The sequence below is a fragment of the Coffea eugenioides genome, chromosome 2 (genome assembly GCF_003713205.1).
Source record: "Coffea eugenioides isolate CCC68of chromosome 2, Ceug_1.0, whole genome shotgun sequence".
Lineage (NCBI taxonomy): Eukaryota > Viridiplantae > Streptophyta > Magnoliopsida > Gentianales > Rubiaceae > Coffea > Coffea eugenioides.
The window spans coordinates 50,722,771-50,736,379 of record NC_040036.1 but is presented as its reverse complement, the minus strand read 5'-3'; the positions used below and the strand labels follow the sequence as shown (position 1 = coordinate 50,736,379).

At 36.9% G+C, this 13,609-nt stretch overlaps 1 long non-coding RNA gene across 1 annotated transcript; it reads right to left on the bottom strand.

Annotated features, from left to right (window-relative positions):
• Positions 1-10,413: 10,413 nt before the first annotated feature.
• Positions 10,414-10,869, bottom strand: LOC113760736. The gene is made up of 3 exons (XR_003467098.1): positions 10,816-10,869; positions 10,637-10,723; positions 10,414-10,519 (listed from the first exon to the last, which is right to left on the bottom strand). It is a non-coding gene; the product is annotated as an uncharacterized LOC113760736 (long non-coding RNA).
• Positions 10,870-13,609: the final 2,740 nt, after the last annotated feature.

Below are 13,609 nucleotides of genomic sequence, written 5' to 3'. Positions count from 1 at the left end.
AGATGGTGACACTTGTCACCTTTAGGTTTAAAACTTATCTTTTTGTCTCTCCAATACAAATATCTTAACACTTTGTAAAATAATATCACTTAATACAAAATTCCAACAAGTTGTCAAAAATATAATGCATTTACCGCACTTGCGGGTCCCACGTTCAAAATACGCTCTTAATTTCTCAAAAACTAACCGATACTAGAAAAATCATTTTCAAACTATCTTTGCTCATAAACTTTATCTGGGGAATTTTTCTAATAAAGAAAATGTAGAAAAGGCGGACGATTAAATAAAATAAACCCTTGAAAATTAGAAAATTTTCGGGTTCTCACACTCATACTTTTCGGGCCGTCACATAAATACCTTCCCGAGCGATCCCCGCGTCGGCCCCCTGCTAAGGAAAACAAATAGAATGGGGTAAACTATATGCTTAGTGAATAACCAGGGGTAAAAATGTAAACTCACATAATTAAACAAGTAAATCAGGATATTTCACATCAATAACAAAAAAGTAACATCACAATGGTAGGATACAGGTGGCTCCAAAGCCAGTTCAATTCCCCGAGCTTGAACGCCTGTTGACACTCCGTCAACCAAAGTACTCATGGTCCGTAGACTCCACTTAACTTTCCCCGTTCACCTTATCAACCCCCGCTGGCCAGTCAACAGCACACAGCAGCTCGAGCGAAACAAAATAACTTAGCTTTCGTCAAAGCTTTAACAAAGAACTAAATCCCAAGTTTAGCATGGAACTATCTTCGACCAAGCCCTGACTGGCTCGAATAGTTCGTCTACCCTTGGAACAGGGTTGGAACCAAGCCTTGAGATATCCGATCTCTCAATAGATGGTATCTCTCAACAAAGTACACAACAAAATACTTACCCCAAAAAGCACACAGCAAATGGGGTTCAATTCAAGTCATGTAATCACCCCATCAGCACACAGCAAAAGGGTGATACTCAAGTCATGTAATCACCCCTCATCAGCACACAACAAAAGGGTGTTACTCAACATAAGGCATGTATTCTCACATAGAAAATCAAAACAAAGGATGGGCTTAGGTCGAGTGAGATAAAATACACCCTCGCCTAATACCCATTTAACATATACAAAGCACTTTAACAATTTCACATCAATAACAACCCAATTACTCACTTGATAAAGCTCGACATGAAAAACGATCCAATTCACTGAGCTTGACCGTCACCGTCAAAAGCCTCACAGTCTGAATTGACAGATTATATACACACATAAGTGAAACGGCCATACAATAGCAGTTTATAGCGTAAACGGTCGAAAATGGTAAAAAAACGGTCAAAATAATAAAAGACTGTCAAAAATGACGTTAAGGCCAAGAGAATGTCGAAATTGGCCGAAACGGCTGGAATGGTAACAAAATAACAAAAATAATCCTAAACGGTCCAAAATGGCAAAAACGGTTGAGAAATGCACGTGCGCGTGCGCGGAAATGAAAATGGTACAAAATGGGTTACACGATTTATGACCATAACTGGAGCTGTGGTTATCAAATCAAAATGTACTAGGTAGTGTCTCAAAACTTAAACAAAAGGTTACAACTTCCATGAAGACACCTCGACCCAGTTTTTAGTGTATTCCAGTCACATTTGCAAAATATAGAACTAGAACTCCAAAGGTTAGGTTAGTCCTCTAGTGAAACTTTGGCAGCATGTCCCTTTGTATTTACCTATTTTCCAGCCATTTATGGCTTCATTATTTTCCTCAATAAATCCCAAAGTCACACACAAAATTATCTCATTTCAATAGCCATTCCATAGGCTCCAAGTCATACAAGTACAAAAGCAAGCTAGGAACATGTGCGGAAATGAAGGTTGAGTCAAGAAACAAAAGATAGATTTGACGTTGTTTTGCGTAACGGACACAACCGAAGCTACTCTTATCGGATTGGGGTGAAAGTTATACCGTTTCGAAGCTAAGACAAAGACCTACAACTTTTATGAATACCACTCAGTCCAATTTGTAGTGTAACTAAGTCAAAATCTTATGCATAAACGACAATAACTCAGGCTACCGAAGTCCAAACGAGGTGATTTTGGGGGCGTTGGAAAGATAAGACATAGAAATAAAACTTTCATGTTTTGGCTGAAAGCTAATTCAGTACGTATCAAGGTTAAAAGATACTATCAGTTTGGTGAAACGTTGCAAATGTCCACTGGTCCAAACCTAAGGTAGTCAGGGGTATTTCAGTCTTTTCACAAGATACGTTGCTCAGATTGAATTGAAATTTTGTAGAAAGCTATAAAACATCATTCTATACAACTTTCATGTTTCGTTCTAAGCCTAATTTAGCCTCTATCATGGGGAAATAGAACCGAGCAGAACTAAAGCTTCAATTTCCAGAAATCTGGAATTTTGCTACATCAAGCTATAATTCACATTTTTACCTTAAAACCACCACTACTTTCTCCTTTACAAGATTATATACCATATATATACACCATATAACACCTAACCAACAAGAATTATAAGTGAATAAATCAAAACCCTAACTCAAAATTCATCCCTCCAATCATCAAAACCATTTCAAACAAGCATCACAAGCACAATTCTAACATTAATACCCAACTTAATCATGATTAATGGAAAAGAAAGGGTGATCAGCCATTATACCTCAAGACAAGGCCTTGCAAGAGTGATCCTCCACTACTCCTTGAAATTTTTGGTTCCTTAAGCTTCCCAAGCTCTCAAACTATTGATTAATCGGTTTAGCTTTCTTGTTTTCTCACTGAAGTGGACCAAACTCAAGATGGATTATGGTTTCTTTCTCTTGGCTTTTCCTTCTCTTTCTCACGGTTCATATGGCAGAAATGGAGGCTGAAATAAAGTGCAATTGAAGCTTCAAGAAGGTTAAAAGGATAGGAATTGATTTGGGTCAAAGTTGACAAGTGTCACAAGTTGATTGGTAGTCAAATTTTTTTTCTTTTCTCCCTTATTTTGGTCTACAATTTCGGCTGACTTGAGCTGGTTTAATGGCTGGTATTTTGCACTAATATTAAGGATATTTTATGATAAGAAAGTGGTAGTCAAGTGGGGTGTTCAATCGGTAGTGAACGGTACTCGTCGGTTCAACCCGTTTTTCCTTAAATCGCGTATACTAGGGTTTTATCTTCTAATTCACTAACTTATTATTACCAATTCTAATCACACATTATTTTTCATCTAAAACTCACTCTAAATCATCAAATTTAGTACACACCCCGTACCGGTTAATCACACTACGAAAAGACGTGAAAACCCTAATTCGCGCTAACTTAAAAATGGAAAGGGAAAACCTTTACTTTCATGTTCATTTGCACTTATTGTGGGGTGATTGGGTGGTAGGGCTATTATAAAATCATAAGTTCCAAATAAAAGGGAATTTTTAAGAAAAACGTGAGGGGTTTTTCAATTCCATTGAAATTTGAAATTTGAGAAAACGGTCAGTCACAAGTGAAAGTAGGGTTTTGATTAGATTTTTAGAGTTTCTAGTCTTTTGAAACAAAAATAAGGTTTTAAATCCAAAGAAATAACTTTAGTATCTTCTTTAAAACAAAATAATGTTTTAAAATAAAAATAAACTAAAGAAACCGTAATATCCTCTTTGAGACTAAACAAAAGATGATCCTAAAAGTTGGGGTATCACATGCCGTCTTTCAGTTTGAGGACCTGCTCGGGCGTGGTGGAATATTATTAGGGCAAAATGGGAGGGAGAACAGACGGCATGGACTTGGGTAAATTTTATGAGAGAATTTAATGAGAAATACTTCTCACCAAGAGAAGAGGGAGGATGATTTTATTAAGTTACGCCAGGGAACTCTGAGTGTGGCCGAATATGAAACATAATTCACTAAATTGTCCAAATTTGCTCCAGAATTGGTGGTTACGAAGCAGAGGAGGGTGAGACGGTTTATACAGGGGTTGAATCTGGAGATCCAAGAAACTTTAGTAGCAGTTCAAGTTAATACTTTTACTGAAACTCTTGAGAAGGCTCAAAGGATTGAGAATGCAAAGACACAAGTAAAATCTTTTCACGCACACAAAAGGAGTGTACCTAGTAGTACACATGGGGAACTTAGAGAAAATGCAACGTCTTCCAAAGTAAAAAGAGCAAACCATTCACCCTATCCATCATGGACACTAGGAACACTAGAAGAATGTTCTACAAGGGGAAGTCAAGTGAAAAAAGGGCAACAAGAGGGCATTCCTGAAGAAAGCCAAAAGATGGCTTCTCGTTTGACCTATGGATACTGCGGAAAGACAAATCACACTAAGGATGATTATTGGAGGAAGGGGCGAAAGTACTTAGTTTGTGGGGATACCGACCATAAAATTAGCAATTGCCCGAAGAAGCAGCAATGAGGGAATATTGCTCAACGAGGGGATAAAACTAACCCTAGACAAGCTAATGATAGAGGAAACAGAACAAGAGTGCCAGCGCAGGTATACATCATAGATAAGCAACAGACTCTAGAGTCATCTAAAGCAATGGAAAGTAAAAAAAAAATAAAAATTTCTAGGACGAAATTTTCTTAAGGGAGAAAGTGTGTGAGGACTTGAAAATTTGCTTATATTTTCTTATAAGTCTCTTTTATTTTGAATAAGTTAATTTATGATTTATTTAATACTAATTACTTCCCTTAATAGGTGTAATAAATAATAGCGTCGAGAGTTTTAATTTTACTTTTAAAGTTAGTGTAAGTTAGGGTTTTGGTGCATTGTGGTAGTGTGATCAATTGGTGAAGTGTGTGTACTAAATTTAGTGGATAAGAGCGGGTATTAAGTAGGAGGAAGTATGTGATTAAAAGTGTTAAGAGGATATTAGTGAATCATAAGTTAAAATAAAAGTACAAGAGAGGCAAAGAAATAGGCTTGAATAGACTCGCGCCATTTGTTATCGGTCGAAGACACCACTTGACCAAGATTTTCTTTCCCTAAATCTTCTTATTTCTCTTTCATTTTTCCTTCCCTAAATTTTTAGGGGTCTTGGCCGAAATTTTTGACCATAAAAAGAGAGGAAAATAAGGCAAAGCAAAGGAAAAAAAATGAATGATGGATTGCCAAGTGTTGGCTATCAAGACATTCTTTGACTAAGACCACCTCTAGTCTTTATCAAATTTCAGCAATAATTCTTCATTCTTGCACCTTCTTGGCCGAGAGAGGAAAACAAGAAAAGAGAGAAAAACTTCTTTAACTTCACCTTGATTCCAAGCTAGAACTAGTAGGAAATCAACCTCAAACCTTAAACCAATCCATGGAAGGGAGCAACAAGGAAGGAAGAGACTTTTGTGTGATGTGATTTTTGGGAAGAAAGCTGTAGGCTGCTAGTCTCTTCTTTGTGAATCCTGCCTTCATGTGTGGTATTGATGTGAATCCCATTAAATTATCCTATGACTTGGAGGTTAAAACACCCACTGGGGATCAAAGTTTAATTACCAACATGGTTTATAAAAATTGTGAGATTTGGGTAGGAGAATGGAAGTTGGTGGTAGACTTGATAAGTTTAGACCTCTAGGGGTATGACATGATTATAGGCATGGATTGGTGGGCCCGTTATAATGCTCAGTTAAACTGCAAGACTAAGGTGGTGGAGTTTTGCATACCCGGAGAAACGACTCTAAGATTGGATGTGCGAGGTAGACTAGTCTCATCTGCACTTGTTTCGAGAATTCGAGCCAGGAAATTATTGAATAAAGGAGCGCAGGGTTACTTAGCTTTCTTGATTAATACTCCTAGAGATAAGATGAAACTGAAGGATGTGTGTTAGTGGTAAATAAATTTTTCGATGTTTTCCCTGACGAGTTGAAGTCGATGTCGCTAGAGAGGGAAATAAGAATTTAAAATTGATTTGGTGCCTGGAACCACTCCTATTGTGAAAACACTATATCAAATGGCCCCCGCCAAACTTAAGGAACTAAAATTGCAGTTACAAAATTTGTTAGAGCGTGGGTTTATTCGAGAGAGTGAATCACCTTGGGGAGCGCCTGTTCTATTTGTTAAAAAGAATGATAGTTTTGCAGACCTTGAGCGAACATCAGTTATATGCCAAGTTTAGCAAGTGTGAGTTTTGGTTGGAGCAAATTTCTTTTCTAGGACATATATGTGAGGATCCAAAAAAAATTTACTTATTTTAAACTCATATTACTGGCTTATTTAAATAATTAATTACCCATTTTCTCCGAATAATTTATTTCAACCCTTTTAGAACCATTTACATGGAACTATGACTTGCATATATTTTTAAAATGTCCCGTTAATAAATTTAATTTTTGGAAGCTCGTTTAGCGAGATTTAGTGAATACGCGTTTGGAGGCAATAGTCGATTTGAGAGTACAGTGACCTTGGAGACTTGAGGACTCATGTGTTAGTCTTAAAATAGGTATTTTTATGATCAATTACCCTAGTATTAGTTAGTTATATCATCGTTACAAGAATTTCTTAGAAATTGCACTTTATCACGCACGAGTCGGAAGTTCGTGTTCTCACGCGCGTGACTAATTGAAGGACTTTAGAAAATTATTGTTAGACTACTAAGAGTGAATAATAATAGTGTTAAAGGAAGTGCATTAGAGGTTTAGTACACAAGTGAAATGAACCCGAGAGAAAACGGGCACGAAACGCGCGTTCAAAGTTGACTTTTGTGCCAAACTTAAACCACCAACTACCAAACTTCCAAGAGAAGCTTCACCATCAGCCTTTACACTCTCTCTCTTCACTCCATTGGTGGCCAAAAATCCAAGGAGGAAGAAGGAGCAAAGTTCATCTCATTTCACTTCAAATCTTCTCACCATTTCACTTCAAATTCACCACACAACTTCCACTTGGACTTGGAGATTCACTTCCAAGAGAAGATTCCACTTCACTCCAAAAATCACTTGATTTGGTTGAGGAAAAAATCGAGTTTTGGTAGGAACAAAACTGGAAAATCGTATAATAGGAGCTCTCTGGCAGTAAACTTTTAACGATCATAACTCTTTGCTCAGATGTCGAAATCAAGTGCCGTTAGTGGCATTTGATAGACATCTGTAGTTTTCTAACTGTGATGCCCCCACTTCTCCCTAAGGCGAACCAAAGGGTATCTGCGGGACGCCTGCCCAACTCTCGCCAGGACTCGATACAATCCACAATTCAAGACTAGGAATACTTCAAATAACTTCAATACAGAACTAAAGTACTCCAAAATATCTCACGCTTACAATTATGTAGCTTTCAAGCTTAAATACAACCCAACGGAAAAGGGTACAATAGCCATCCGTTATAATATAACTTGAAGTCTTCAAAAGAAAACAATCTAGTATTACTCACGAGCACCCTTGGTCTCGAACCCTATAAAAGAAAACCACAACGTGGGATGAGCTACACAGCCCAGTGAGGTTCCAAGACACTCTAACAGTTCAAATAAATCAAGTAAGTTGGGCATATCATATGCATGGTTCAAGGTTACTCAATGGCATGTTATCATGAGGTGATAATCATTATACGGGTAATTTGAGACATTCATCATGAGACAGTTAACATGGTTCAAGACATTGGCATGTATAGTTCACGAGTGATTGGAGCTTATTACAGGTGCGAGTAATTAAGCATGTTACAGGTATGGAGCATTAACATGAAACATGTATCATGATATGAGTACATTGGACAGGTAACAGGTATGGAGCATATCACAGGAATGGCTCAGGATTTCATGTTGACATTTTAACATGAAACAATTATCATGATACAAGGTAAACATATACTGTAGGATACGGTGTTCCAGTGGAACTCTGTCGGTCATCTGCACCTTATGACTTCCGGATCCCCTCGGTTTGACTGGCCATCACCTTATCCCTCCAATGGTAATACTCGAGCATACCGAAACGGTGGCCCAGGGTTCCAACCTACCCGACCGAGCCCAGTCCTGGCTCGAGTAGGTCAGTAACCAAGGGCAGGGCCCAAGTTCAGCTTAGAGCTTACAACATGCGCAGGTAACCAAGTAATTCGATAAAAGGTAAAATTCATCATTTGAGTAGGTCGAGTGAGGTAAAGTACACACTGGCCTAACAATGATGAACAGCTTCATATAACATGTGATTCATGATAATCAAGTAATCAAGTGGATACTTAGCACGTAAGCACGTAAGCACGTAAGCAATACAAGTTGATTTCATGGAAGCATGTAATTCACGGATATCGAATAGTCACGTAGATTGGAAATCATGTGAGCAAATAGTCAAGTAATCAGGTAGTCATGTGGGTTGGTAAACGGTTCACGGTTAACGGTTAACGATTGAGTAGTGACGGTTATTTGACAGGCATTTGCCATATTGATAGGCCATCATTGGCCGTTATCCCATTTTTACCATGTGAGAGTCGAGGAAATTCACTCCAACGACGTATGCAACCATAGCATACCAAGTCATGTTATTCGAGCATTTCCAAACATGAGTTATTCATCTCAAAAGAGAACGAGTGTGATAAAGTACACACTCGACCCCATTTTTCAAAACCAAGTAGGCTAAGCAAGCAATCCAGTAAGTTAAGCATGAATCGAGTTCATATGGTCCTTTGATATGGTTAATCATTTAACCAATTCATGTCGATATGCAATGCAAGTATACATTATTTATATAGGCATGAGTATGGTAAATACTTAACACATAGTACCTAACACTTAATAATCATGAAATGAGCATGTCCTAGACTTATTCAATTACGTATTCCTATGTGGAGCACTCACCTAATCCAAAATAAGCGAGTGGTTCTCAACAACCGTTTAGGCGTCCGCTCCGAGTTCCTCTTGGAGATCCCCTCGAGTGCCTGAGCAAACAATAATCAACTACCACTCAATATCACTACGAATCTTTAATTATCGAGGAAGATTGTACGCTAGTGCAATCTAAGGAAATCTTATGAAAATGAACCTCAATTACTCGTAAATCGAGGTTCAAGTGGAGTTTCTTAAAGTACATGAGCAATTGAGTTTTCATTTTGGAAATTAAGTATAAAATGTTCAAGTAATATCGAAAGAATAAGGAGTACTTGAAAACTCCCTTCCCTTGGAATTCAGAAAATTTTCAGGTTTGATACGATACTTTGAAAAATTGTATCTCACACTACAAACAAAAATATTTCTAGTGACAACAATCTTTGTCAAGAAAAGTTGCGTATGTTGTTAGGAAAAGTTTTCGTGACGCTCATGTCGTCAGAGAAGATTGGTCACCTATACGCCGTCGGCAAAAGGTTTTCCTGACAACTAGTGGATTTCTCGTCAGGAAAAGTTCCATTTTCTGTGACGTGTCATCAAGAAAGGTCATCAAGAAAGGTAATCGTGACGATTCGGTCGTCAGGAAAAGTCCTCATATTCTTGACGAACCTTTGTCAGGAAAGACCCTAAACTTTGTCACTAAATTTTCGATTGTCAAGAAAAGTCATGCATTGAAACTTGCTGGACGTACTTTAATGACAATTCAATGTCATTTTTCCTGACGACAGCTGCATTACTATAATATATTAGTTTCTAATTTCACCATGTAGCATTTTTAAGCCTAGCAATTTTAGTGACAACAAAGTAATAATATCATCTACTAAAACACTCCACCCAATCAAAATATAAAAGTATGCAAGCAAAATATCAACCAAAACTTCACAAATTTCATTAGTAGGCAACCATAATATGTCAAACCACAAAAGTTAACCATGTCAAACATGAACATATCATTACATTCCATGATTTGAAACCAATATAAATATTGCTATTTCTCCCTAGATAACTGCCATATACCTAACATGTGCTAAAATCAAAAGATGGACTTCAATTCCATGGTCAACAAAATACTAGAGATGGATGATATCAAAATAGAGGAATTCTTCAGTATGAGCTAAAAGCAGTCCAAAAGCCAAAAGCAGTCCATAATGTTGAGTTTATCCCAAACTCAAAAGCCAAAAGCCAAAAGCAGTCCCAAACGTTCATCCCAAACCTGTACAATAAAACCAAGAAAAATCTGAAATCAGAGAAACAATAGAATGGCATGGAAAAGATGTATTTTTGTTATGATGCATGGATGATCACTACAAATTGCTTAGGGACCACCTAATCATGAGGACAAGCAATACAAGAATAATTACTATGCTGAAGTAACTGCACATAAATGCATTTGTTTCGAATAAAGATCTACAAACTCACCATTACTAGGAAGAACCTCCACACTGCTTCTGTTTCCAAATGAGGAATTCTTGCAGCATTTCTTGTATCCCTTGCTGGCTTTGTACAAGATTTTGGATTTGGGTATCTTGTGCTTGAATTCGCTCCTCATAGCATTGAAGCTTCTCCTTGCACTGTTTTAGTTCTTCAAGTAGTGCTCTATTAGCTGAAGATTCGGGTTTGCGAGAAGATTGGGGTGGTATGACCCCCATACCCAACCCTTTGGCACGACCAGCCCTCTTTCCTAGGACATTTTCCATAATTTTAACTTCATTGACAATTTCTCCATTCTCGATGCATTGCCTTCTCTCTTCTTTTAACTCATCCTGTACATATTAGATTCACATAACTCAAAGAGTCATTAAATGTATAATATATATGTAAATGTCATGTTACTAATAAAAAACAAAGTTCTAGAATCAGCCGACTATAGTGAAAATCACATCGAGAGATTTTGCAGTATTATTCACAAATTGGCCATCCTTTTTTATGTGAGCAGCAGTCCAGGCATCAATTGCACTTGGTGGAACCTATTTTATAGCATAAAAGATCACGAGTTAGCTCTAGTTTTCTTCCTAGTATAAATATAAGCCAAAATGGAAATAAAAAATCAGTAATATACCATCTCTTGTGCTCGAACATGATTTGATTTTGAACCGCCAGTGTGCGGATAGGGTAACATGGCATGGTTCTTTGTATTGGCTTCTGATTTTTTCTATTAAATACCAAAAAGATAGTTAGACAAAACATAAAAGGCAACAAAAGAATTAAGATCATGCAAGTAAACAAAACTAGAACCAATCACCTTGAATATAGGATCTTCGAACCAATCACACATACTTTTCCACTCATCTTGCTCAATCCAGTCATAAGGACATGAGGTAAGTGGATCTTTTCCAGCTGCCTTCAACATCTTATAATCTATGTGAATAGTATTCCTCCACTGCCTATAGCTATTCTGAAGCATGTCATCAACATACTTTTCCACATTAGGATCAGTTTCCCAATCTTTGAAGTCAAACCATCCCTATAAATTACCATTAAGAAATAGATCATTTTTAGAATTGGTCAAGTCAGCAAAATAAATATTAACACTCTAAATGTCATTATAAAAGACAACGCTGTAATCTGGTACCATCAAGACACCATATAGGTTCTGTTTTATCTCATTTGGTATGTCATCATATGTGCGTATGTCCTTCAGTGAAGAGAGGTGCCTTACAACATAACCTATACCACTAGCAAGTTGAGCAGCATACTTGATTGGTTTGCAACATCCTTCAGGAAAGACAATTTCCAATGGCTTGCCTCCCTAATATTAACAAATGAAACATCATTCAGGTATACCACTAGACAGTAATATTACATATGTACACATCTTAGTACTGAATGGCATTTACATTAGCTCGTATCATCTTCTCGATAACTTTTCCCGTGGTTGGGCCCCTGCCTTTTTTTTGCTTTCTTTGTTCTGAGAACAATTGTTAAACATTCTAGTTGATGCTTATTATGAATTATCACAAAAAGGATGCATACATTGAATGGTAATAAGTAAATCATTATTCAGCATTTTCACTTACCATTCGCCAATGCTTGAGTAGGATTACTATTATTTGAATTAATCTGGATATCATCCCCTGTGGTAGCTGATTGATGCTCCAAAGTTGAGTTTGAAGTTGGTGGTTGTTCAGATTGCAAGTTGGTATTGGGTGGGCCGTTTCTCTTCAACCGTTTCCCGGAAGATGCCATCTGCAATAACAAAGTATATGATAAAAAAGGAGTCAAATTAGTAAAATTTTGATGTCAAATTATAAACAGAGATCAAAATTTAAGTTATACCAAAAACTTAACAAAGAGTTAAAACAATGAAAAAGATATCAATTTGATCAATATTGGGTAAAACCACAAAAAGTAACACTTTCTTCTACAATGCCAAAAACCTTTTCACTTGACACTTCTATGCTATTTCTTAAGCACTATCTAAATCTATATCCATGTCAATGGTTTCATCACTATCAGAAGATTCAATAAGCATGCCATCTTCTTTAAAAACATTGTCTTCTTCACCATACTCTTTTTCACCAGTGGAAGTATGCAAAGGATTCTCCAGAACAACTTCAATTTCAACACCTTGTCTGCTTAAGAGGCCTAGTTCATCATCTTCGACAATAGGCAGAACAGTTCTTGTTTCATTTTGCTGCAATAATTCATCTAAAAAACTTGTATCTGCATTGAGCACATCTCCATCGTTCTCTTCCAAATCTGGTAGGTTCCACAAATGCCTATGTTGAACACGTTGTACAATTCGCCAATGTCTCCCCAACTTTGTATCACCAATATAGAAGACTTGCTGGACTTGATTTGGTAAAACAAATGGATCATTTTGATACCAACGTGATCTAATATCGATGGTCACAAAGTGCCTATCACTCTTTATTGTGTTTGTGCTACCTGTGTTATACCATTCACATTGAAGCAAGACTACCTTGTATGCATGAAAAAAGGTCAGCTCAACCACAGCCTTAACAAAGCCATAAAAGTCAATGTGTTTTCCTTTATGGTCACCCTCAACAACTAAGCCACTATTCTGTGTTGTACGGCAATCATCCCGATCTCTTGTGTGGAAACGAACTTCATTTACAATGCATCCTGAGTAATGCTTTGTCATGAAAGGTATAGGACCATTTGCTAATGCCCACAGCTCTTCAGAAACATCCAATGATTTATCAATGTGTAACTGATTTATCTATAAAATAGAAAACGAGTCTCTATTAGTCAGTTTTCAATAACTAATAAACTTATTTTTATAATATGTATAACTTACATGATCTTTGAACCACTCTGTGAATTGATCTTCATGTCTGCTATCAACATTTTCAGGATGAATCCTTTGCAGCATCTCTTTATGCTTACTGAAATTCAGATTGTATTACCAATATAAAGTAAAATAAACCACAAGAAGTAATATCGAAAATATAAAATTGAAATACATATTGCACTTACATTCTGTACTCTTCTATTTCATCACAGTTATTCAATATAAATTTATGAGCCACATCTAGTTCAACTTGAGATAATTTAGTAGGAGGTGTAACAAGTCCAAATGGGCAAACACTTAGTGAGAAAACCACCAGCTCCTCTGCCTTATCCTGATTATAGTCATAGTTGCGTCTCTTGCGGGTGAATTTTGTTTCAATGCCATGGAGATATTTGGACATGAATGTTAGGCACTCATTTGCAATATATCCTTCTGCAATCGAGCCTTCAGGACGAGCACGATTACGGACATACTTTTTAAGGGATCCAAGATACCTTTTCAAAAGCATGAGTTAATTTTCTATCCAAAACAGAATGTTAAGTAAAATAACAAAATTTGTAGTCAAACAAATAAGGAAGAAGTACCTTTCAAATGGAAA